This window comes from Neofelis nebulosa, chromosome 2 (assembly GCF_028018385.1).
Source record: "Neofelis nebulosa isolate mNeoNeb1 chromosome 2, mNeoNeb1.pri, whole genome shotgun sequence".
Lineage (NCBI taxonomy): Eukaryota > Metazoa > Chordata > Mammalia > Carnivora > Felidae > Neofelis > Neofelis nebulosa.
The window spans coordinates 33,064,842-33,072,365 of NC_080783.1; the positions used below are offsets into that span (position 1 = coordinate 33,064,842).

At 36.7% G+C, this 7,524-nt stretch overlaps 1 protein-coding gene across 19 annotated transcripts in view; it reads right to left on the reverse strand.

Annotated features, from left to right (window-relative positions):
* CARF (calcium responsive transcription factor) overlaps nt 1-7,524 on the reverse strand; it is a 103,003-nt gene that overhangs the window by 93,523 nt on the left and 1,956 nt on the right. For all 19 annotated transcript variants that reach the window (XM_058708639.1, XM_058708621.1, XM_058708659.1 and 16 more), the window contains exon 2: nt 4,887-5,047. The gene's annotated coding sequence lies outside the window, so the exon portion shown is untranslated. The remainder of the gene's footprint in view (nt 1-4,886; nt 5,048-7,524) is intronic.

Consider the following 7,524-nt stretch of genomic DNA (forward strand, 5'->3'; position numbering starts at 1 on the left):
CAGAGACAGAGGGAAAGAAAGAATCCCAACCAGGCTCTGCACAGTCAGCACAGAACCGGATATGGGGCTGGAACTCACAAATCCTGAGATCATGACCTAAGCTGAAATCAAGAGTAGGATGCTCAACTGACTGAGATACCCAAGCACCCCAAATATATGACATTCTTGAAAAGGTATAGACACAGTAACATCAATAGTTGCCAGAGGTTGAAAGATTTTTATGGTGATGAAACAATTCTTTTAAAAAAAAATTTTTTTTTTAACGTTTATTTATGTTTGAGACAGAGAGAGACAGATAATGAACAGGGGAGGGGCAGACAGAGAGGGAGACACAGAATCTGAAACGGGCTCCAGGCTCTGAGCTGTCAGCACAGAGCCCGACGCGGGGCTCAAACTCACGGATCGTGAGATCGTGACCTGAGCCGAAGTCGGCCGCTTAACCGACTGAGCCACCCAGGCGCCCCAAGGTGATGAAACAATTCTGATGGTGGATACATGACATTTTGAAATGGATTTTGTCAAAATCTATAAAAATATACAACACAAATAGTGAACTTTAATGTAAACTAGACTATTGTTCATAATAACATATCAATATGGGTTCATTAACTTTATAAAATATAGGACACTAAGAGTGCCTGGCTGGCTGGCTCAGTAGGTGGAGCATGCAACTCTTGATCTCAGGGTTGTGAGCTCAAGCCCTCCAAAATAAATAAATAAAACCTAAAAAAAAAAAAAAAAAAGAAGAAAAAAAGAAAAGAAAGAAATGTACCACACTAATGCGAAATGCTAGCAACAGAGACAACTGTGTGCTAGCAGGTAGAGGAAAGAAGTGGGCGGTGTAAGAATATGGAAATCTTTGTATACCCTGCTTGATTTTTCCGTAAGTCTAAAACTATGCAAAAAAATACAGTCCTTTAGTTTAAAGAAAAAAAAGCAGAATGTAAAGTCAATAACAAATAACAGTACATGAATTCCAAAATTATCTTGAAACTTTAGGTTAAGTTATCACAATTTGGACAATGTTGGAATTAGGATATACAAGAAAATATATTTTCATTAAATTTTCAAATAAAAACAGAGTTTTGTTAGTAAAACTGTATAAAATAGTTGAACTGTTCCGTAGTTATATGGTAGGAATTTGAAAATCAACTTTACGCTTATTTGTCAAATTAGTTAACCACCCTGAGCTTCAGTTTTCTCATCTGCAAAATAGGAATAATATTCATCTACCTCACAGGGTTGTTATAAAGATTAAATAAAATAATGTATGCAAAGGGCATCATGCAGTTCCTAATACACTGTTCAGTGTTAAATAAATAATTTTTCCTACCTATAATCATGCAAATGAAGGCCAAAATTTCACCTATCTAAATATAAACCCGTTGGTTCTTTTTTTTTTTTTTTAAATGGTTATTTTATTTTTGAGAGAAAGAGAGCATGAGCAGGGTAGGGACAGAGAGAGAGGGAGACACAGAATCCAAAGCAGGCTCCAGGCTCTGAGCTGTCAGCACAGAACCCGATGTGGGGCTCAAACCCATGAGCTGTGAGATCATGACCTGAGCTGAAGTCGGACCCCCAAACCGACTGAGCCACCCAGGCACCCCATTTTTTTAAGCCTTATTTTGAGTAAGAGAGAGAGACCGAGAGAAAGAGAGAGAGCGAGAGAGCGTACACATGCAAGCATGCAAGCAGGGGAGGGGCAGAGAGGGAGACAGAGAATCCCAAGCAGGCTATGTGCTATCAGCGCAGAGCCCAATGTGGGGCTTGAACCCATGAACCACAAGATCATGACCTGAGCTGAAATCAAGAGTTGGACAGAGCAACCCAGCTGCCCCAAATTCTTTAGGGCAAAGATCTGTTAAACACCAGTCATCTAATTGATATAATCAAAACTTATCTGGGCTTAGTATGAAACTTTTTTTTTTTTTAGGTTTAATTTATTTTTGAGAGAGAGGGTGAGCAGGGGAGGGACAGAAAGGGGAAGAAAGGATTTGAAGCAGGCTCTGCACTGACAGCAGTGAGCCAGTGCAGGGCTTGAACTCACAAACTGTGAGATCATGACCTAAACCAAAATCAGATGCTCAAACGACTGAGCCACCCAGGTGCCCCAGTATTAAACTTCTAAATATATTTTTCTATACAGTCTTTGAAAAAGTTTTAAAATTGTATACTTTAAGATGCCTAATAGACTCTCATTTCAGTATTATTTAAAAATTTACACATTTCATAAATGTAGGAGAGTACATAGAGTCAGTTTAGATTTGATGAAAAATATCCAAACTGAACTTTTCTGAACTTGAATTTCTAGTTCTTTAAAATGAAGAGTTGGTCCTGATGATCCCTAAGATCCCACCCAGTTCTAAGATTTTTGTTTTTAACAGTTGATTATCCTGATAATGTTTAAAATTCATTTATTGTTGGGGCACCTGGGTGGCTCAGTCGGTTGAGTGTCCGACTTCAGCTCAGGTCATGATCTCACAGTTCGTGGGTTCAAGCCCTGCGTCGGGCTCTGTGCTGGCAGCTCAGAGCCTGGAGCCTGCTTCAGATTCTGTGTCTCCCTCTCTCTCTCTCTACCCCCTCCACCGCTCGTCTCTCTCTCAAAAATAAATAAGCATTAAAATTTTTTTTAATTCATTTATTGTTTATTGACTGACTTCCAATGTATAGAGTAGAAAAATAAAAGAATACTATTCAAAAAGAAAATTCTTATGTTAGATTCAACTGAAAATGAAGTCCTACTGAGAGATGTATTAAAACTGTAATAACTGGTGTCCAGAATACAATTTAATTTTTTAAAGCAAATTAAATATATTGAAATATTCACTGGCTAAATATGATGACATCAATATTAAGAAATATTTTAGAGGGGTGCCTGGGTGGCTTGGTCGGTTAAGCGTCCGACTTCGGCTCAGGTCATGATCTCACGGTCCGTGAGTTCGAACCCCGCGTCAGGCTCTGTGCTGACAGCTCAGAGCCTGGAGCCTGTTTCAGATTCTGTGTCTCCCTCTCTCTTTGCTCCTCCCCTGTTCATGCTCTGTCTCTCTCTGTCTCAAAAATAAATAAATGTTAAAAAAAATTAAAAAAAAAATTTTAGAGAGTTTTTTGAGTTTAAATATGAAGCACTATCAATGACAAAATAGATGAAGATTATGAATTTGTCATAGCTATAAAATTTAATGTCTATTGAATGTTTATTATACTTAATTACTAGCTAGGATTATTAATAATCACTCTACTATTCTGTGATGTAGAACCTATTATCACCATTTTACAGAAAAGGAAATTGAGGCTCACTGCTCAAGGTTATCAATTATTGAGCACTATGGTAAAACACTATGCTAAGTGTTTTCTATCTGTCATTTTATATAATCCTTTCAACAACCCAGCAAGTGATTCAGTTACTTGCTCCAATTTACATAAAAGGAAATAAAACTCAGGCAATGAAGTAACTTTCCCAAGATTACAAACACACTAAGTGGCTGAGCAAGGACTCAAGCCTACAGGTGCTGATCCCAAAGCCTACTCTTTATTAATACTATAGGAACTCTTTCAAGGTAACAAAACTCCTTCCTTCCTTCATTAGTCAAGCTTTAAATCTTTTTCCTTTTTTCTGATAGGTTAACAAATTCTAGATGGTAAAAAAAATTCTTTGTTCATTATTGTTCTCAACTTTTCTTGGTTGAAATTCAATTAGAGTCAGTCCCTAAAGCTCCAAAGCCCTCCTGTAAACAATCTAAACATCTCTGGTCCCATGAAAAAGCTAGAGTTCTAATCTTGCAGGCACTGCAGTCACTGAGAAAACATTCTGCAAATAGATTCAAAAGTGGAGCTTGGGAAGAAGAAGTGCAAAGTGCAAATAGTTTAGGGGAAAGAATTCTAAAAACTTACTCCCAGTTTCCTAATAGCTGCCCTGATCCCATTACAAATTAACCCTATTGGCCTATTTTTTTTTTTTTCATTTTATTTACTTTCTCTTACCCTAGCTGAAATTTTCACTGGAGTTAATAAGCATTTTCTGTTAAAAAGAAAAAACTCTGGACAGAGTATCAGCCATTAACAAATTTGTGTAAATTTATATAAGGATAGCTTTCTTCCTTTAAGAAAAGTTAAGAACAGCTACCCTGCAAAGTTTAATTTGGAGATGAGAAAGCAAGTACACTTGAAGCTCAGAACATGTAAAAGGGATTTTGCAGAGGTCTGAGCTAAACGCTGCAATGAAGAGTACAGGATGGTGGTGGAGATGTTGTTAACAGAGGAACACTGTCAAACATAAACCACCTACTTCAGGGCTTTGCTCACACTGAGATTTTGCCAAAGATAATTTCTTTTTATACTATCTTTTGGGAACTCAAAACTCAAGATCTTCCTTTCAGTATGTACATCTACACAATAGGTTAAGGAAGTTTTTTTGTGTTACATTGGGAAAATACTACTTAGTTTCTACATGGAAAAATGGATGTCAATATCTATTGACTAACCTACTATTGAACCAGAGGTTGAAAGTACATTTCTGTGTTACTGACATCCTTTTCAAAAGACAAAATCTGAATGAAGCAAAAGTATTACTCCTTCCTCCCTTACTTGCCCCATCACTTTGCATTACACTTTTCAACCCTGACAACTGCAGGGTGACATTTTCCCCAACTTCAATGTCAGTACATGCTGGAAATTATCATCCATGGCTTTCAATTAACTATGTCAAAGTGAAGTTTTTAAGGATGAAGATATCAAGTAGCTAGGTATAAAATGCTTTCTTCCAACTGGTAAATACAAATAGAATGAAATACCTATATACAAAGTGCAATTTGACTTTTCATTAATATGTAATAGGTACAAACTTTTACACAGCTGTTACTTTCAATTAGTTGAAATAAAAGTATTACCTTCAGGCAGTCGCTCAAGTTTAAACTCAGGCCTCAAGCATTCTACTATTGCCAGAAATGCCCTCTCTTGTCCACTGAAATTCTTCCTTTCGGGGACACTAAATCATGATAGGCTTCATTTGTGTGAGAGCTATAATTATGTCTTCACAGCAGCATTTTTTCTGTAATGAGAAGGTATTCAATGTATATTTTCTTTTTCTACACATAAAGAAAACTACTAGATTTTGTTATGCAGGTTTTATTATAAAACAACTGTAACCAGCCCAGTACAGTAGAACCATCAATTGACTCAGTTGAAGAAAACTAAAGATCAGGACTGACTTTACAGATAACTGCATGTGTCCAGGGGTAGATGACTTAACGTATGATTCAGTTTCCTCAGTCCAAATCAGGGATTTGGAGTAAGGTTTTGTTTCAACTCACATTCTATACCTACTACTAAAACAAAGACCTCCAGTAATTTCTCCCATGAAATATTTACTAACAGGGCACTTTTTGTAAACATAAAAGCTTGAGAATAAAGGTCCCCCTCCCCAAACTACACCCTCTATAAAATCATGGAATTGATTTGACAAAGTTAGTTCTTAAGCAAACAGTATTGGGATTATGTAAAGAGAACAAAGAATAAAGTATTACATGTGTACACAGTTTATGATTGGAGTTCAGAGCACACACATTTTGCTGGCAAATTGCTTTCTAGAATGTTTCACATCATGTTAGAAAAGTGGATTTTACCTTATATCAAAAGCAAAGATTAGGAAGAAAATTGTTAAATTAGAAGTTTGATGTTTTATAGGGAAAGGGGGAATTTTATTGTTTATAAATATTGAATGCATGGCAGAGAGGAAAAGACTATTCAGACTGCAGTCACTCATATCTCTGTGGACCTTATTTGGGATACCGTTTTGATTTTGTTCAACAGGAATTTTATTCAAAACTTTAGAGGTAATTCTGTCTTAACAACTGATTATTTTGTTGAGTTTCCTCTAAAGACTTTTGCATACTAACATGTATCTGTTAAAACCAATTACCTGAGAATAAATCCCCAAACAGGATAACTGAAGGACGAAACCACTTTTAGTTTAGTCTTAAAAGATTTTCCTAATTCTAGGTACCTTGTTAGCATCCTAAGACTTAAAGGATCTTGAAATATATTCAATATCAGTGCCAGATCTTGTAACTTATTAACATTAAAAAATGTTGCTCAAAAGTCCTTTAGAAAATAAAATTATTCTTGTCTTTTAAAGTAAATGAATGCTCTTTTTATGGTCCTTTTATCATGTATATAAAATTACTATGAATCAGTGGTATCAAAAATTAAATCAAGACTCCTAGTTCACAAATATTTGATAGAACAATTTATTTTTTTAAAGGTGGATTTGGAAAGTTATAATGTGTTAAGTCAAAAATTTAAATGTATGCAAATATGTATAAACAATAACCTATTTTTAACTTTTCACTTAAACAAATTTAAAGCTAGTGTTCACAATGTCTCTTCTACTTAAGGTTTGCCCTCTTCTATAAACTTGCCTATAATCTTGGTATCTACCCATTTCTTACCCTGTAAATAATACCTCTTTTTACCTCTATGCTTTTTGAGAGCTATACAGATTATTTCATTTAATCCTCACAGTAACAGTTGGATCTTTATCTCTATAGAGAAGAAAGCCAAAGCTGTCAAGTAACTTGCCTAAAATCACAGAAAGCATTAGAGCTCAGATTCAAAAGCTGGAAAAACCCAAAAAACAAACTGCACTGCAAAGCCCATACACAGTCTTCAGATCATACCATACCATGCCATTATATGTTGAAAAAAGAAACCTATAATAAAGAGACACAAATCTTCTAAGCTGTGATTTTCTAGATAACAATATGTCTTCACAAGGACCACAGTAAATGAATCATGTAGGAAATCATCAAGAACAAAAAGCTTGAAGTTAACGTTCTAAGAAAAACACTCAGGGGCACCTGGGTGGCTCAGATGGTTAAGCGTCAGACTTCGGCTCAGGTCATGATCTCCAGCTCTTGAGTTCGAGCCCCGCATTGGGCTCTGTGCTGACAGCTCGGAGCCTGGAGCCTGCTTCAGGTTCTGTGTCTCCCTCTCTCTCTGGCCCTTCCCCTCTTGAGCTCTGTCCCCCTCTCCCACCAGAATAAATAAACATTAAAAAAAATGTAAAAAGACCAATCAAAGTAAAAGCATTAACTACCCTAAGTACTGCATGGAGGGAACACCAAGTATGATACAAGCACTACTGAAAAAACACCAAAGGGGCGCCTGGGTGGCGCAGTCGGTTAAGCGTCCGACTTCAGCCAGGTCACGATCTCGCGGTCCGTGAGTTCGAGCCCCGCGTCAGGCTCTGGGCTGATGGCTCAGAGCCTGGAGCCTGTTTCCGATTCTGTGTCTCCCTCTCTCTCTGCCCCTCCCCCGTTCATGCTCTGTCTCTGTCTGTCCCAAAAATAAATAAAAAACGTTGAAAAAAAAATTAAAAAAAAAAAACAAAAAACACCAAAGCCATCATAGTGGATGTTGAGTTGCTTTGAAACACTTATAATTTTCCTTAACCAAAGGAAGGTCTCAAATGAAGACATGTATTTTAGTGAATTCAACATTTCTGCTTGGCAAATTGAAGTTTTATCT